The 18,873-nt window shown below is 46.2% G+C and overlaps 1 protein-coding gene across 2 annotated transcripts in view; it reads right to left on the bottom strand.

Annotated features, from left to right (window-relative positions):
* Positions 1-13,883, bottom strand: part of SLC4A4 (solute carrier family 4 member 4) — a 113,944-nt gene extending 100,061 nt beyond the window's left edge. The window contains exon 1 of one of the 2 annotated variants that reach the window (XM_083861776.1): positions 13,865-13,883. The gene's annotated coding sequence lies outside the window, so the exon portion shown is untranslated. Of the gene's footprint in view, positions 1-13,065; positions 13,293-13,864 lie in introns of those variants that run through there. The other variant, XM_083861777.1, reaches the window with a different exon arrangement.
* Positions 13,884-18,873: the final 4,990 nt, after the last annotated feature.

The raw sequence follows: 18,873 nt of genomic DNA, 5'->3' as shown, positions 1-18,873 counted from the left end.
GAGTTACAGCTGTCTTCTGCACAAACAATAAAGTAACACTATCAAAACACAGAGAAATATAAGGGGAACACTGGCACTGGATGTAGGGGCAGGTGTAACAGTTGAAGCCTTTGCTTCATTGTGATTAAATGACTGACCATAAAATCACACGACTATAAAAACTGATAAAGTCAGCTGCCTCTTCAGTTTCATTTCCTTCTCCTCAGGGAAACCATGGAGCTAAAACTGGGGACTCAGGAAGGAGAAAGCTGCCTTGCACTCCAGCTTCATTTGAGAACTGCAGGATTTCAGTTCAAGCCTCTCTCCAGGACAGGGTGAACCTCTGCTGCCAAGCACCTGACACATCCCACATCCATCCGCTGTATTTAATGTAGCTACAGCCAGGAAAAGGTACAGACACATTCTGTGAGAAATTCGAGCTTGCACTTCAGCAGGAGCTTTGTGGGATGGAATCAAATTAGATGAATCCACAGAAAGAAGTGATTCTGGACTGCAAATATTATTAATGTATCTGTTTGAGGATAACACAAACCAGACATTTTTGTAGCTTTATTTTCTGCAATGGATGAAACAGAAATCACAAAAAAACCTTTCTCTAGAGGCAGAGTGTCATCAGGTTTTAAACCCATACACAGTAGTGAATTTTTCCTAAAAATTATTATTTCAAGCCAGCCTGTGGCATCTGATCTATTTTTGGCTATTTATTACTGTGACAATGTCATGTCCTGCAATATTTTTGTAACAGTTTTATGCCTGAGAGGCAACTTCTTACTTGACTGTGTGTCTGTTTGAAACCAATGCTGGTTTATACAGTAGCCGCTCCTTGTTTCAGCCTCTTGTAAGAGCTCTTTTTGAGCAATCTGTGACTAAGTGTGCTGTGTCACAGAGCAAGCACCACGAGCTAAGAAGCACCTGCAACATTTCAAGCATGTATTTTACATCAGCTCAGCACACAACTTTCAAAGTACAGGAGATCTGGATACACCTATAGAGAAACCTGGACAAAGAAACAGCAACTGTGGGAAACTTTTCCAGCATCTGCTGCATATTGCCCACCTGGAACCTCCAAAAGCATGGCATGGGACGCCTGATCCTGAGGCAAATTCCCAACTATAAATGAAGATGTTAGAGTCGGCAGCTCGGTCCTGTGTCTAAAAGAAAAGAGTTATCTGGAATAGGTGGTGCTGGGTTTAAGTCCCATTTCCCACTGAGCAAAGAAACAAGCAATGTGTACAATGAGGGGTGGGGCAGCACAGCACTGGCACCACTCACCCAGGGCTGTTTTTCTCCAGGGAAAACAAGCCGGCAGGCTCAATCCTGGTTTCCCAGCAAGCAGCTAGCTCCTGCACTTGTCCTCTCCTGTGACTGTGTGGGCCGGGAAGTTCTCCATAGCAGTCACACCACACAAAAGGTGTGAGATCAACTCATAGCTTAATTTCACCTCTGTAATTACAGTTTGAAGTTTTCCCTTCCCTCAGGGACCATCAAATGCACAACTCCTAGAGCTGCATATTGCCCCACCAACACCTTCCTAACCACCTCTGAGACACTAAAGCCCCTCTAAAAGCATCACAAAGCTCTGGACCACTGATGATAACATGGGTACAGTGCTGGCTTCCTGCTGCAAGGACAGGCAAAACTCAATCCAGCACAATCCAGACCTGAGCTCTGGATGGCAGAGGCAGAAAGCCTGGTTGTATAAAACATTTTGGACATATCTGAAGCAGCCAAGGGAGCTAATGCACTCTCAGCACTTCCCAGAGTGCAGGCGCAGCATTTCTGATCCAGTTCTTGGCATTCTGAAGCAATACGTGGGTTCACAATATGCTGGTTTCAAAAACATAATCCAGCATAAAGGATATTTTTAACATGGATCATTTTGGGAATCTGCTTAACCACTCGCATGGCGTTACACAAGCAGGAACTTCTCAAACAGCACTTATCCCCAAATTATGCAAACTTTACCTAGTTACTAGATGACAATCTCTGTAAAATTGTAATTCTTCCATGTTGGAGCAGTTGCTCCAAAATAAGAAGGGATGTGATACCACTTGAGTTCACTTCCAAAGGAGTGTGGGGAGAGCACACAGCTGTAAAACTAAAACAGAAGGGCAAAGCCATCCAAACCAAATGCCAGCACACACACAAGGCTCAGGCAGAAAAAAGAACTCCAAAAATATTAGACAAGCAAAAAAACCCAGATGGCTTTGGACCTCATCCTCACTTGAGTGCCAACTGCTCATCCAAAAGACTTCATAGTGACCATTCCCTGGGGTGATGAGACAAAATCTCTGCTGAGGAAGGTCACTGGCATTGGTCCTGGTGCATGCATCAAATCCTAATTCAATAATAGTCACTCAAACCTAATGCAGACCTGAGAGCCAGAAAAAAAACAAAAAAAAAACAAAACAAAAAAAAAAAAAACAAAAAAAAAAAAAAAAAAAAAAAAAAAAAAAAAAAAACAAAACAAAAAAAAAAAAAAAAAAAAAAAAAAAAAAAAAAAACACCTAGAGAAAAGAGAAAAACCAAACCAAAACAAAAACAAAAAAAACCACCACAAGAAACACAAAACTACAAGTCAACGGAAGCTTACTGAAGATAAAGAAACATTTCCTGATAGAAGAGGAGAGAGGGGAGTCAAATGCAAAAAATCATTTTAAAACTTGAGACTAAACCGAAAAAAAGAATTTCATCACTTCCACCCATTTAAGCTCCAGTCAGAAGAGAGTCAGTCACAGCCCAGAGCAGCATGGACCCAGGTAGCCATTCTGTCTCCCAAGAGTGCCAAGTGCTCAACAAAGCACTGATTATGCTGGCACAAGCTGCAGAGCCGTAAGGATACAGGTCCCTCACAAGTGATACCCATGAGGATCACTAAGCAGAATCACAACTGCAAGTGACAATTCCCCTCTGCACAACCACAGATCCTCCTCCGGGAGAGCACCTGTTGTGCCTTCTGGGGGCTGTGATCAGGCTGTTGGGACAACCATATGCATGGTCTCTGGCTATCACTAACCAGACTTACATCCACAGGTGGGAAAACATCCTCTCCTTCAAATTTCACATGGTATCAGAGGGGCAGGTTGGTAGGAAACAGCTGTTCCAGGGCACCAACAGCCATTGGGATATAACACGGTCTAGGGGAACCTCACTGCCACTAGCACACAGAGAGCTCATCCACACACTCGACAGTGCCTGCAGAGAAAGCAAAGGGGGATTTTGTACACTTCTAGGAACAGGTAACTAGAGCATGGGGCAAAGCACCCCCTCCAGGTGCCCCTCGCCCCTCCATGCGCACAGCTCGTGAGGATGACACGTGGTGGTGACCCACCTGACACCTCGGCTGGGGCGCGTGATGCCAGCGAGGAGCGGGCCGAGCCCATGATCTTTACACTCAGCCCTGCAGACCAATTAGTCATTAATAAGAGTCTGGCCCAGAGCAGGCGGGGGCACATGATCGCGTTCTCATGGCATTAGTCAGCGGACAGGGCAATACGGGTTCCTTCACCAGGACACCAGCTCCAATGGGAGGAACATGATGCAGCATAAAAGCAGAGTGGTATGAGCAGACAATGCATGATCCTGCATAAAGGCAATCCATTTAGCAATTCGCAGCTCACCTCACCAGCAAAATGTGTTTGCTTCTGGACTGGCATTTTGCTCCATGGGAGAGTCAGGTTCTTAATTTGGTTCTCAGTGCCCTAAAGCTGGGTTTACTGTATCTGCCAACCACAGCCAAGAGCGCAGAAACCAACTGCTGAGCAGGCAGCTCCCAAGTTTTAACAAGGCTGTCCTCTACGTGACATCCATTTAAGGGAAGCTCAAAATAGACTTATTCATATCAGCCTAAAACAAGTCTGTGAAGAAAACAACAACCCAAGAGCTGAAAGTAATTTCTTGCCAGAAAGTACTCACAGCTACTTCTTCTGAAGAACTCCTTCCTTGTGACCCATCAATATTATCTGGAAGAACAACCTGTGGGACAAAACTGGTAGGAACACAGCAATGCTGATAAGCAGTGTTGTTGTAGGACATCCTGTGTCCTCCAAAGTAACCTAAATACAGTATAATGACTACCGAGTTTGGACCAAAGACCAAGCAGACTTCTGCAAGAGAAGAGAAAATGAGATTTTAGCATCAGTCTTTCTTTCAGTGTCTGGAAAACTTAACCTGCTCTAGGAATGGATTATGAAAAAAATCCTTCTCTGGAGAGAGAAAAATCTAAAAAATTAAGATCACTTGCATTTTCCTTTACCAGAGGAAGGTTACTCAGCCTCCTCTACCACCACTTACACAAGTTTGTCACTAGAATGAGCTCCTCTCCCTGCACGGCATTTGGCTCATTCTGAGTCCAGATCATTAGTCCATAAACATGAATTTCCCAGGCATTCCCCAAATGTTCTCTTCAGATTTTCCATGTGCCTGTACAACTCAGCCCTTTACCCATTAGGGTTTCAAGCTATAGTGTTTTAACATGAGCAAGCACTATAAAAAATATTTTATAGGTCCCACATTCTCTTTCCTCTTCTTCCAGAACTCTGTATAAAGCAAGAGTTGCTACTTCTGTTTTAGGAACTATAAGTTCAAAGGCATCCTCAAGAACCACAGTGGCTATAACATTCTGTGCTTCTCTGTCTGGGGTACAGCTAATTTTCTTCTCAGTATGGAGTCACAGTTTGGATTTGTGTTGGAAACACAATTCATGAAGGGGAATTCACGAATCCTGTAGTTAGTGCTGTGGGAGTGAGCAAGGAGTGGTGCAGTGCTTGTTTGGCAGCCGGGGTTAAATCAGGACAGTCCTTTTCGGTGTCCAGTGCAGGGCACAAAGGGTTCAAAATAACGGTAGATTTGACTGGAATGCGCTAGGTGGAATTTACAGCTGTCATAGCTGTATGGATACTAATCAGTGGGCTCCTGTATTGCCATGGGCACACTTTACTGGCTGCATGAGGTGCCTAAAGCTCGTAAGGGGCAGCTTTTGCTTTCGGTGCTCACCGTGGTGCTTATCAGGCCATTCCTCTGGGCCTGGGAATGCTCTGATAACAGCAATGACAACATGCCCAGGCTGGCAGGGGCCAGCATGGGGCTACTGCTGTCCTGGCAAGGCTGCAGCTCCACTGCGAGCTTGAGCCGATGGGCTGTGACCTGTGGATGACACCCCAAGGATAACTCCAGGCTGGAGAAGGTACTTCTCAAAGCAGCTGGCCAGGCCCATGCTGCAGCAGGTACACCTTGAATCATCAGTGGCCGTGCATAAGGACATGCTGGAGTACCTCACAGCTTGTGTCAATCACCCACCATCTGCTTCCATCCTCTTTTCCACACATATCTGCCTACAACACTGGAGGCAGCCATTCTTTCAGAAGAAGCCTCGGGAAAACAACTTCCTGTAACAGGCCTGAAAAGGTTTGCTTTGGTATTAGATATTCATAAAAGCACAACAGAATAAAGCAGCTTTTGCACTCCTTTTTAAGCTGTCAGGGCCACCTGGCTGAACCCAGACACAATCATTAGTCACACATTTCTTGGAGACACCTGTTAACAAAGAACCACTTTATGCCCAGCACCTAATTGCAACATGACTGTTTAAAGGTAAACGGGAAATAGGCTACAGTAATATTAAATCCTAGTTATCTGCATCCATTATCTTGCATTTTTTTACTGCTAAGCAGAATGACTGGTCTGGGCACAGAGCCAGAAAAGTTGGGCTGATACCACAGTTCAAGACTTCATAGATATTTCTAATTACAAGTTAAGGGTCACATCCAGACCTGAACTGACTTCTCCACAAAAACCCACAGGTACCTTCACTGAGTCACAAGTCAAGCCTTTCCAGGAAAACAGAGCTGTTGGCAACCCAAGGCATTACTTAATGGACCAGGAATACTTAACACAAAGGTGTCCTATTCATCACTTAGAATTAAAAAGGCAGAAACAGGTTTTTTCAAGAAGTGTGGCTCCATTTGTAGAAAAGTTACTACAGAAACTTTTAGAACTCACAGGAATCTCTACACTCCTACATTTCTCAAGATTCAGGGGACATCCAGGTTACTTGCTGGGAAAGACATTTTGAGCATGATGAGCTTAAGTTGTTTTTTCAAAGCTTTTTAACAAATTAAGTTGCATAGCTAATGTTCAGTGAACTGGGCTCTTTTAGCTTGATCTTTAATTCAAGTAATTATTTTAAAAGCTGGAGACACAATCTCCCTTTACTCAGTCTCTGGAGAGGATTCTGACACTGGAGCACACAGTCAGAGTTTTTTCACAGGGTTGTTTTGCAGCATATTCCCTTTCAACAAAATTTATACACTATTCCTGGCAAAGGGAAGAGATCCATGATCCAAGCAAAACTCTGAAAATACAGAGGTCTTCCTTTTGCAGCAATTCCTGCCGTTTCACTGTTTTGTTCACAGGTCCAGAGTGTCCATCCCAGGTTAAATTACAGTACAAGGATGGCAGTTACAAGCCCACTCCTCCAAGCTATACTGCAAATAGGAGTAAGCTGTGAAGCTGAGCAGTCAGAGCATCCTGGCTGGAGCTCCATGCCCACAACAGCCGAGCAAGGGCACCTGGGCATGCCCTGCCGACGAAGCACAGGGCCTGAGCCCACGCTCGAGCCTGGGCTTGCTCGCATTCCTGCCACGCTAGCAGACTCTCAGGCTGAACTTCCGAGCACTGCCAAGGTGGCAACACAGCCCAGCAGACCCAAAGATCAGCAAGGTGCCACGTACAAGCCAGAACCCTCCACGGCTGGAACCACGCATGCGCCTCGTCAGGCATAGCGCAAAACCACTTCCCCAGGCACAGGAAAGCCCAATGGACACAGAAGGACACAGAAGGCCTTCTCCAAGCTTCTATGACATGGGAGCTGTACATCATGGGAGACAGCCTGCCCTTGCTCCTAAAGCCCAACTTCAGTATAGAAATTGATTGCTCAATTGATTAAAAGGGAGAAGCATACTCTTTTATCCTGAGTGAGAAGCATTCACAGAGTTATAGGGAATCATTGCATGTATCACGTTCCAGCAGAAGCAGTTCTTGCTCTTAGGCAACAATAATCTCCTTTGCTTGCACATTCCAGTGATGTGCCAATAACATGACAGAGATACAAATCCCCTCTGAAACAGAGAGTATTTCAATATTTATTCAAGGTATTTTTTCCAAAAATTCATCAATGTCATCCAACAGGTGAACTGGGACTGAAAAGACAAGCTAGGCAGGTGGACAAATGAGGGCTGTAAATTTATTCCAACTCTGCTCTAAATGGATATTCTATTCTATGGCCTCTAACACCACCCTTCAAGTGCCTATCAAAGATGCACTCAAGACTTTGCACTGGTCTTTCACTGATTTCTAACCCCACCCTGCAAGCAGATCACGGCTGCTGCAATCCAGACTTTGTCCCTGAACCCCTCTGGCCCCACTTGATGAATTCTCCCCACACACTGTCCTATCTCAGCACACATTTCTTCCATTCGTGCTGGTGGAACTCATGCAGGACTCACCCCAGCACAGCCCTTCAGCATGACCTCAAAGGCCAATGAATTGAACTGCCTCAAAGCCAGAAGACCTTCGCTGACATGTTTTGTGGGACTAAGGTAACAGCTCCATATTTCCAACTTTTCTCGCTGCACTGATGCAGGTGTTACTGCACGGAAACTCCCTTGTCAGCACTACAAACACGTTCGGCACTGCTTCCATGGAACACCACACTGGCACTTCTACTGGAACAATACTGCTCGAACCCCTTCCTGCTCACCTAAGAGATCATGAGTTGTCAAACAATGGATGTGCAACACCCCCATGGCACCACATGCTGGCTTGCTGTGCCATCGAGGCTCTGGAACGGAGCTTTGCTGGGGACACAAGAGAACAAAGCCCCATCTATTTTCCCCTGGGGATGATTGTTCCTGCCCAGAAGGACACACAGGCAGCTCTGTTGAGCAGGGCTGCTGGTCTTGAGCTGTGCTCTGTGTCTGCTGAATACACAAAGTGTCAGCAAGGGAAGTGAGCTCAGACTAGACAAATTTAACAAGAATGTAGGTAACATCTGCTTCAAGATGACCACATTCGCCAACTCTGAGACCTCAGCAAAATGTGCAGGTCCAATTCCTGTTTATAAGAAACATACTTTTTTCAATTCCAATGCAACAGACAAGTATGATGTCCTCAAAGCCACTTATCCTTGAGCTACTGAGCAACTATTTCCCAGCTTCATTCTGAACAATCTCATATTTAGCAGCCTTGATGAAAAGACCTTTACGCTTACGTCGAAGGGCTGACGATGTGTCTGAAGTGTTATACAGCCACCGGTACAATAAAAGCAATTAACTTTTGCAACTCTCTGTTCAAGGTTAAGAGTTGCAATTAGTTCAGTAAACCTTGGAGATGTGAAGATTAAAATGAAGTAAAAACTTATTTTAAAAACTTAAGGGGAAAATATCATAATCTTCAAGTTGCCCACACCATTGAAAAAGAGACACAAGTTCTGCTTTTGCACCTACTGTACAAAATAGAGAAAACTGAAAAATTTTAGTAAAGGTAAGTAGTTGGCACACAAGACTTCAGTTGGCGTCTTTGACATCAGATTACACATCTGCATAGTCATCAAAATCAAAGTATGTTTTGCTTAGAAAAAGTAGCAGAAAAAGACAGGACACACCACAGAAGTAACTTCTAAGTGAAAAAAGCCAAAAACTTGTAGCACATGCAAACCCACCAGGACTTATTGCATAATACCATCTCGTTGTGGTAACTTTCAAAAAGAAGGAAAATTCAGTCTCCCCTGGGGAACAATCACATCAAATATCAGCTTGTTTCATTAACTCCATAGATGAGCAGCAGTCACCTCGCAGAGGTCAAAAGAAGAGGTACCATAGCTCTGTATTATTTATATATTATATATAAGTTTATTATTAATAATAATGTATTACTAAATATAATTTAAATAAAATGAAATAGCTTTTATAATCATCATTAATAAGAATGAAGTGATTTGAATAATTCTCAGTCTTAAAAGAAGTCGTGGAACAATTCCCACCACCAACTTCTTCTACTCACTTTGGGATGCCAGAAGTATGGATCAATACTTATGGAAGGACAATTAAGTCTTATTTCAAGACAGAATTAATATAAGAGTATTTAACAAATATTTATTATATGCTAGCAAAACAGAAATATGATCCTGTTCTGCTATAAAACACAGCTAGGATTTGAAACACTTGGATAATTCTCTTCCCCCACTAAAAGGGTTTCCTTAGGAGTAGAAAATACATAGATTAGCCATATTCTCTCACTCCATATGCATTTATATATATAAATAATAAATAATAAATCTATTTTAAATTCCCCCTCAGCCTCTGTTTTACTTCAGCAGCAGAATGAACTTTTCTAAGAGCACACGTTTCTGGAATTCAGAAGCTGAAAGTTCATTTGCACCACAGATTCAAAGAATTCTGATATTGGTGACATGGAATCAGCTCTTCTGATTTTTCTGCTGAGAAAATCAGATAAAACCAGAGCTTTTTGCAACCTCCTCTGCCTTGCTCAGAAGGCTTAGCTGTACTCCAACAGCATGGATCTACATGCCTATTGAATTTGGAAAGAAATCCACTGTTCCAAATCAAACTGAACGCCAAGAACCGAATGTCGTTTTCTCTGATTTTCAAATTCCTCATAAACCTTCATGCAACTTCACCACACTGCCAGTCCCTATGGCAAGTTCAAATACGTTCCTTATGTGATATGTTCCTTGTAATTGTGGGACAGTAATTCAAAGCCATTTTTATCTCTTCAGTTAATGTAATTAAGCCATTGAAAAGCAAGAGCTCTGCAGCTTACTTATGCTCCGTACTGTTTTATCACCCAATTATGGGTGCAGTTATTGTCTTTGACACTGTCCAACAGCAATAAAAAGCATTCCTGCCACAAACTGTGCACAATCCTGAGCAAACTCAGGAGAAATGAGATGCTACAGAGACTCAAAGTTCAAGGGCAAGGGGGTGGAAACCCTGCTTTGAGTGGTTGTGGGAATTCACTGCAACCATGATCATTTTATAGACGTCTTTTCATTTCAAGCCACGCAGTGAAGAGCTTTCTTAACATAGTTAGGAGAAAGATCTCTGCCTCCCCATCCAAGTGCTTATGTTTTGAGGGAGCACAAAAGAGGAGCTTTCCTTCCACCAGACACAGCACAATGACACAGAGACGTGCTCCTTTATCAATATTAACCATAAACTGCTATTACAGGGTTTTCAAAGAGCACTCCCCCCTTCTGAGCCTTTTAAGTGCATTTGAAGCCGGAAGCAGCTAATTGACTTGGAACGAGGAGTTATCAGAACTCTTTTAATTTGCTCAAAGCAAGAGCTCAAATTCTAAACCTAATGCACACAGAAAATACGTGCAAGGCGGGCTGCTGGAGCGTGACAAGGATGCTCTCACAGTGGGGCCATGAGGGCATCTCACCAACGCCACGGGACCGCGCGGTGCCACAGCGCCGTGAACGCCGTTTGCACCAAGGCACCTTCAAAGTCCTTTGCTTCTCCCAGCCCACAGGGAGGAACTGGAGTGCAAACCAGTAAAAGCCCTGCTGTTTTGATACTGACATGTACAACGACATCATGGCATAAAATCCAAAATATTAAATTAGAGAAATCAGTTTACTAGCAAATCTGCACTAACAGATGGCACGTACACACACAGGAGCATCACTCACTGTACCCACATAGCCTGGTTTTGGGCACCCACTTCCCAAAACAGCACATTTCCCTCAATATTGCCTTTCTCAAAGCAACACTATTGCCTTTATGACTGCATCTTTCTGGCAAGGCAGCGCCTCCGACTGCAAATAGCTGTTTGCACACTTACTGGCAGAAAAATAAGGACAGGTTTTCTTCCTTAGCCTCTCACGCAGCAATTTTCCTCCACAACCTTGCCCAAAACACCTTCTAGCTTATTATTTATTGTGGCTGTCCAGGGTGGCAGCATTAGAAGACATTAAGCCAGAGACAGAGTCAACTCCTCCACCCTCTCTAATAAGCAGGTGGATCTGAAAACAAAAGAAGTCATAGATTTTTCCTTCTTGCTGAGATGTTTTTCTCTGAACTGCACTTTGTACATAAATTCAACCTTTTCTTATCAGCTTAAGACATCAGTAACTGAAGCATTTACTCTAATGCTTATTAAAACCCACTGCATTTTAAAAGCTCCTCTTAAAAACTTCCACAAGACAGCATCAGTATATGAGGCTGTTTTCCAGCTGCAGAGAAGTTTCAAGATTTAAAATTGTAATATGGAAGTTTAAGAGAAAAACTTGCACAGTCCTGAGCAGCAGAAAATCCTGCCGGACCTTGCTGGGATCAGACCAGATGAGTGCAGGGTGTTACCTTGCCAGGAACGCCCTGTGCACACAAATGAAACTTTCATCCCTCCTCCCCATAGCTGGAAAAAAAATATTAAAAAAAAAAAAATCCGTAATTCCTCCTTACCCCACCACTACACCTTGCTCCCCACTCATCTAAGGTCAGAAGTCTACAGTTGCCAGTCCCTTGAAATCTTGGGAATGCAGCTCCCTAAAGTCCAGCCACTACTTTTAAAAATGTGAAATTCATGTTCAGCAGGAGCAAAGGATAAGTTATAAGCACATCTTCCTATTTTCTGGGGGACTTGAAAGTCTATGTTTCCTTCCTAGGAAGCTGAAGAAGCATCTCTGCAGACTGCACTAGCATTTGCCCTTCCAGTCCCACTGACCCTCAGCAGCAGGTGAAACTGATGAGAGCTAAAATCACCAGCTGAGACCAGGCTTTGCAAAATTAACTCTTCCATCATCTAATCCAGGAGTCACCAGAAAAAGTCTTTGAGCATGGAATGGCAGTTCAGGAAAGGAAAGGCATGGACTAGGAGAGATCAGTTCATGTACATGCTCTGAGCAAGGAGAGATGCAAACAGTCCTGTTTAATCATTTGGCACAGGACAGGAAATTGTGAGAACAAAATTTAATAGTTGCCGGGGTTTGGGAGCCTGAAGGTTGTTTTGGTCAGGGGGGCTCTCTACCTTGCTCTTTATACACAATTTCCTACTGATCTCAACCAAAATAAGAACTAGGCCTGTTCCTGCAGCCTATCACACCAGTACTTAGCAGCATGTTATGTCCCACACACAATATATACAACTCTGCAGATTTTGTTAAATCCGACAAGGGGGTTTTTGTTCTTTGTTTGTTTGGGGGGGGGAGGGGTGGGAGTTGGTGGATTTTGGTTTTTGTTTGTTTTGCTCGGTTTTTTGGTTTTGTTTTGTTTTTTATAAACCGAAAATATGTACACTATAGGAACAACCTGAACGAAGTCGCTAAGCAGCTGGGAGCACACGCACAAAGTCACGTTCAGATGCACGGTAACGGCACCTCTCTGACACAAAAGGAGCAAGTACCTATATATACTACATGGAGCAGTTCTCCGACGGAGCTGTTACTGCTGGCATCTGCCCCGGGGCCCGACCTTGCTCCTTACGCACCCAGCTTTACCAACAGGAGCAGCTTTGCGGAACGACTCCACGGAGCTGCCGGCACGCTCCCGGAGCGCCGCTCTCCCGGGAGAGCGCGGTGCCTTTTTCCATGTCGTGAGAGCTCCTGCACATCCGAGTGCCCCTCCTGAAAGCGAGTGCTAAAGGGATGCGCTCCGAACAAAACAAAAATTCATTAGTAACTAACGTTGTGAAGAGAAAAGGAACAAGCATCAAGATGGTTAAATCCTCGTGTGCTCTCGCTCTGGATGGCAACGCTTCACAGGAAGCACAAAAAGGGCAAACAAACAGCAAAGAGCTGGTCTTGGATAATAAAACACTCCATATGACCACATACCAGGTGAAAAACTGGAAACCTGGGAAACACCAGGCTGCCTATTCAGCGGCTGCTAACAACTCACTGAAGATGAACTGACAGGGTAGAAAAAGTTTACAAACACCATGAAGCGTTTAAAAAGTTGGCTCCAGCAGAGCTGGGCACCGAGAAAGACACCGAGGAGGGAGAAACGCAGCCCGGCGCTTCCACCCCCGCTGCCGCTCACTCACCTCCGGGGCTCGGGCTTGCGGCGCTCCTCCAGCTTGGCGGCGGGCGGGGGCTGCGGGGCAGCCGGGGCGGCGGGCGGGCGCTGCGGACGGGCTGCGGGCGGGCTCAGTGGGGCATGGCGGCAGCCCTACACCTGCCCCTCTGTGCTCGTGCTCGTGTTCGTGTCCGCGGCACCCCGAGCGAGCGGCGCGGCTGTGCTGGCGGCGCCGGCCGGGCCTGCATTTAAAGCCGCCGGCGGGCTCGGCCGTCCCCTCACCCGCTCCCATCCCGGCCCGTCCCGTCCCATCCCATCCCTGGCCGCCGCTCGGCGTCACGGGGCCCGAGGCGGGGAGCCCGGAGGAGGAGTCTGAGAGCAGGGGCTGCGGTTCCCCGCCCCGAGCTCCGGGCCGCGCCGGGGCAGGTGCGGATTTCCACGGCTGGAGCGGAGGGGCGGCCGCGGGACCCAGCCCCCCCCCCCCCCCCCCCCCGGCTGCGAGTGGCCCTGGCCGTGGCTACCCTGTGCGTCAGGCCAGGAGAAGCCATCCCCCCGAGCGGGGGGGACGCGTTCCCTGGGCGGGTGGCACCGCCGGGGTACTCCCGCGGGCTGCCCACGGCCGCTGGCCGCCTGTCGCACTCCCACGGCAGTTTCCCTGCCACTGGAAACGCGCGACCCGGGGCGCTTCTCGGCCAAAAGGGCATAGCACCGGAAAAAAACCAACCAAACAAAAACCTCAAAAACATTAAAAATCCAACAAGAAACACAGTAAAAATATAGAAACCATAATTTAGTCGGTTCATTATAATTTTCCAAGGAAATAGTACCTTCTGTGTTGCTTCTCCTTTGCTTCAAGCATGGCAAGGCTAACCTTGCTTGCCAGCCTAGTCCTACTTCCTCCTCTGTCTCCTACGCGGACACTTCTACGGAGACTAATCGCCCTTCCTGACTCCCTCCAGACTGCTGTTTGACAAGAGTAGCAGTGCCAATATCCCATATCTTGTTCAGTCAGCTGTAGCTTCTGCACTCAGCTTGACTGTCCAGGGCAAGGTAACGAGATCCATAAAATATTTTTAAACCACGGAGCTTCGCGAACGGCTCACAAGGAACATGGCAGAACAGCAATCCATCATGGGAAGTACACAGACTCTCAGGGGAACAAAGGAGGCTATTGTACCTCCAGAGGGGGAAAACTCCCCTTCTGCAGCAAGATTTATGATTACCACACAGCAACTGCCCCTTCAGCTGCTCCTCAGCTACCAAGCTCCACCTTTGTCACCCATCCAAACTCTGTACTAGGGCATAATATGCAATCCCCTGGCCAGGCAAAAAAAGCAGCAGCAACAGAAACCACAGCACTTGCAAAGCGGAGTGAGACCACTGCCAAATTCCTCCTCTCCTTGCTGCTGCTGCCACCCCTGTGCTGTCCTCAGACACTGACAGCAGACGATTGCCTTTAAGTCACTGTCCCCTCATGCCATTTAACGTTTTCCTGGAAGATCTCAGAGCCACAGTCTGCATATGAATGGGTCAGGACTTGGGGTCCTCTGTTCTCTTTAATAAATCCATTTTTTTAAAAAGCTGTTTTTCCACAGCCAGTGAGTTTCCAACGGGTACAGTGGTGAGTCCCATCACTTACAACTATATTTCATTTCAATTTCATTTCATATATTTCATTTTAATTAGTCTCTGCGTTAAGAAAAGCAGAGCCCCTCATCAGTTGAGAAGCTTTGTGTACTCAAGTCCCAACCCAAATAACTGTACATCTTCCCCCTTCCAAAGGCCCCTAACAAAGGATTGCTCTCTCCATGCCCTAAATCCCTAATAATGTGCCAGTTAGTCTGTACCTTCACTCCATTTTTAAATAAACCAGGGAGCTCCTAGAAGAAAAGACACATTAGCTACTTGAGAAAATTGCTGGAGTTTTTGCCACTTAGATAACTCATGGGGGTTTTGAGGTCCCCCCAGGCATTGTGATCCCTCAATGAAAGCACCTCACAGATGCTTCTTAGCAGCTGGCTCTTAGATCTCTCTTTCAGAAACAAACCTAAATAACCGTACCAATTCCAGTTCCTTGCAATTCACTGTAACTTCAAATACTGTCATTTTAAACCTCTGCATTGAATTTTCAGGAAAAATAAAATGTTTTGTCATCAAGATGCATGATTCCAAGTCAGTGTTTAAATATAACATTGCTGCATTTAATCATCTAAAACACTAGCAGAGCCATTTCCAGAAGTCCTTAAATCAAGAGCCAGGGCAGTTGTCTCGACCAAGTTTAAAAATGATTATGCTCTCTGTGCAGAGAAACACCCAAGTAAAGTGCACTAATAATCCTGTCTGTCATTGTGACTGACAAAACCCGCTGGCTAGAGCTGACTTGTCCAACACATGTATCTATGTACTTTCTGGCACTGCTTACACACCTCAGCTCACACGTTCTCTTTCCAAACCTCTCCAGCCATTTCCAGTATTTTTCTCTGCTTGATTTAATAAGCGGAGAGGAGCTCATCACTCAGCACAACAGCCCGCTAGCTTTCCCCTCACTGCACAGGCCACAGAGAAGCAGTTAGATTTGGGAAGGCTTTGGCTGACTGTTTGAACCTGCCTTTCAAGCCCACTGGCTTCAGCCCTGCTCACAAAGCCTTGGTGAGGAAAAGCTGTGCCGACAGCCTTCGCCAGCATTGCCAAGGCAATGCCTCAACAGGGCACAGGACAGGCTACACCTTCACCAAAATGCCTGCTGCTGTATGAGAACTACTGCTCTGCCTTCTCATCCAGCACACACCATTTCCCTCGCTCAGCTAACTCAGGAACTTGTTTTCAAGCGAGGTCGCGCAAGGTATCACTGTCAATGACAGTGTCTGACATGTGTATGGATAATGAGAACAGGCAAAGTTCTGATGGTAAAGATTAGAGAACACATACATGCGCATGCTCGGTGGGACTGGTAGGGTAAAACTTTCCCTGTGGGCAGGTTATTCCATAAATATATCTTGCAGCATTTCTGGTAGATTCCTCAGAAGCCGCTCATGCTGACCACAGCATTGTCAGTCAGAGGCAATGCTGAATGAGATGGAAACTGTCAGCTCCTCTACTTCCAGAGGTTTGTGCAGACTACCCAGTGATAAAATATTTGCATTGGATTAAGTCAGAATTCAGCCTAAGTCAAGAAGTTTCAGAGGATAAAAGGATTTCAATTGAAGGATCTAGATGCAGAGACCGCAGCTGTACTTATCACAGAGGCTTTCAGTACCTTTTCCTTGGCTGACAAATGTCAGTGCCAAGTCATCATGACAAAAGTGGCTCACCCTGAACACACCTGTGCACGCAGCAAATCCTTTTTGCACCAACACAATCCCTCGCGCACGTTTTCAGAACTTAGTCCTTGATCACAGCTATTCCTTGTGACCTTGAGGTTTCAGGGGTTTTTTGGTCCATTTTACATAGACATGGGTACTGCAGCCGTTTAAGCTGCTGAACTCAACAAATTCCTGCACTGTATTCCTTAGTATTACAGCTGAATTAGTACAATAGCACTGATTTCCAAGGGAACCGTAAAAAGCAACTCTGTAGCTCTTATATTTGTATTCCAGTCACCAAGAATCAGGACTTGTCTGTCCTTTCCATCCACTTCCCAAGAAATCTAGACAGAACATGGCATCTCAGCAAGCACTCCCTGAGAGCTGATTAGTAAAGGTCTAAGGTGAGCAAACCCATTGCTTTTGCAAACTTTTCTAACAGTGTTGCCTCAGTTAGCAGTGAAAACAACATGCAATGCGTTGCTGGCTCTGTAAGAGTACCTGCTCAGCCCTGCCTGCCCCACTCCCTGTGAAACCACTGCAGGGCCCTTGGAAGAAAAACTGCCAAATTCCCACTGACTTCTCTGCCCTGGCTCGCTCATTTAGAAGAGGCAGAAACACGAGGTGCTGAAAAACAACCAGCTGCGGTAAGACACAGCAGAATACTGGAGGGTAAAGGGGGGTTTTGTGAAGTGCTTGATGTGCTTCTCATGAATAATGCACCATGTCTGCTTGAGAGCAATGAGCCATCCTGGAGCATTTGGAGAGCCACTCAGGTCACAGAAGTTCCTTCATTCAGGGCACAAGAGCCATGGGGATTTCATCAGCTGGGGCTATTGCTTCTGGTGCCTTCCAATACTTCTGCTAGCTACTGAAAGCATGGCATGTTTGCCTCAAGAGCTTAGAAAACACAAGTTGTGTTCCACTCCTCTGGGAAGCAACACAAGTTTGGGCTTTGCAGAGACCTATGAGCAAGCCTTGCCAGTCTCCTACCAACTTCCAGGACTGCATTCTCTAAACTGCTTACATCTGCTTGCAAAAACACCCCTTATCTTTGCAGCAAGAGCAACTCCTCCAAGAGCACACCAAACTGCCACACCTCCTGCATCCTCTCTCTGCCCGGAGCCCCGGAGCTGCCGGGACCAGGAGGGCGCAGGCCGGGAGCTGGCAGTGCTGCTTGAGGGCCCTCTGCTGGGAAGCACCCCTGCTTCCCGTTCCCCCTGGCACCCCCAGATCCGCAGCCAGCCCCAGACGCAGCCCCCCAGGGGAGTGAGCTGCCCGTGTCCCCTCGGAAGTGAGCATAGGGGCAGCTCAATGCCCCGGCTCCAGGGAGAAAGCAGATTTCATATGCTTCAAGTTGTGTCCTGCTCTGTGCTGCAGGGAATGGGGCCAAACCAGCCTTTGGTCAGAGCCAAAAACGCAGGGCTTTGTTGAAACAAAGAAAGCGTGTTTGTTCTACACCCACAATACCCACCGGAGCGTAGGATGCCGAAACACACGCTTCCGCCACCTCCAACTGTTGGGACACTGGGACAACAAATACTCCCCCTCTCTGGAAGGAAAGGGCTAAGGACGCAGCCCGGCTGACTGAAGCACTTCTGTGCTCTCAAACATATCACCTGCTCTCTGCTTCAGAGCGAGTTCAGACAGAAAGCAGGTCAGAAGGGACACAGATCCTTTCACTTCTCAGGGTAGGAGGGAAATCCAAGGCTGAAGTCAAGCCCCTTGAGCACAAGGCTCATTGTAGCCACATAAAAATGGGGTACAGACCTGATAGGGGTGATATGGGTGGGGTGCAAATGGGACGAACAATGTTTACATCAGGAGGATTTCTTCTTTTCCCAGTTTGTCCCCAGCTGTCATTTTGATGAGTTTCTTTCTCTTCCTCATTCCTCAGCTATTGGCATCCTGGGCCAACAAAAAAAGCCACCAAGAAAGCTCAGAGGGATAGGCCAACAAGCCCTTCGGCCCTTTTGTAGAGCACCTGTACTGTGATCCAGACCAGTAGCTGTGAGCACTGAATTCTTACAGAGCAACAACCACCGTCTTTATCAAGATCCTCCTCACCCCCTGAGCACCAGCTCAGGAAGGCTTCTAATATTTTATCACTGACTGGAAGGATGAGGAGGACTCTCTCCCACTCTCAGTGGAAGGCCAAGTCCAACAACATGACTAGCTAGTACAGACAAAAATTACAACTTACTTGGATTTCTACTGTCAAAACACAGCAGCCCCCAGCCAGTCTTCTTACCCTCTGGTTGAAGAGAACTTCCCACAAGCAGATGGTGACAGGCAGCAGGATTAGAAAAGCTTTCCCTGGTGTACACTGCTTCCTGCCTTCTTCTCTAAAATTGAATCCTTGCCTCTACAACACAGAGCATCTGGTCTTGAGCATCCAATATCCTGAAGGAAAGAGGAACTTGAATGGCAGGTCACTGTGATCCTCTTAATTCAAGACTACATCTTTTCCTGATGCTAAAAAATGCCATCTGGGACACCTCCACATGGCTTTGGATATGCCAAATGCCAGCTGA

Source organism: Zosterops lateralis, assembly GCF_965231275.1.
Source record: "Zosterops lateralis genome assembly, chromosome: 5".
NCBI lineage: Eukaryota > Metazoa > Chordata > Aves > Passeriformes > Zosteropidae > Zosterops > Zosterops lateralis.
Note: the sequence above shows the minus strand (reverse complement) of the source record. Positions and strands in the feature narration are given on the sequence as shown.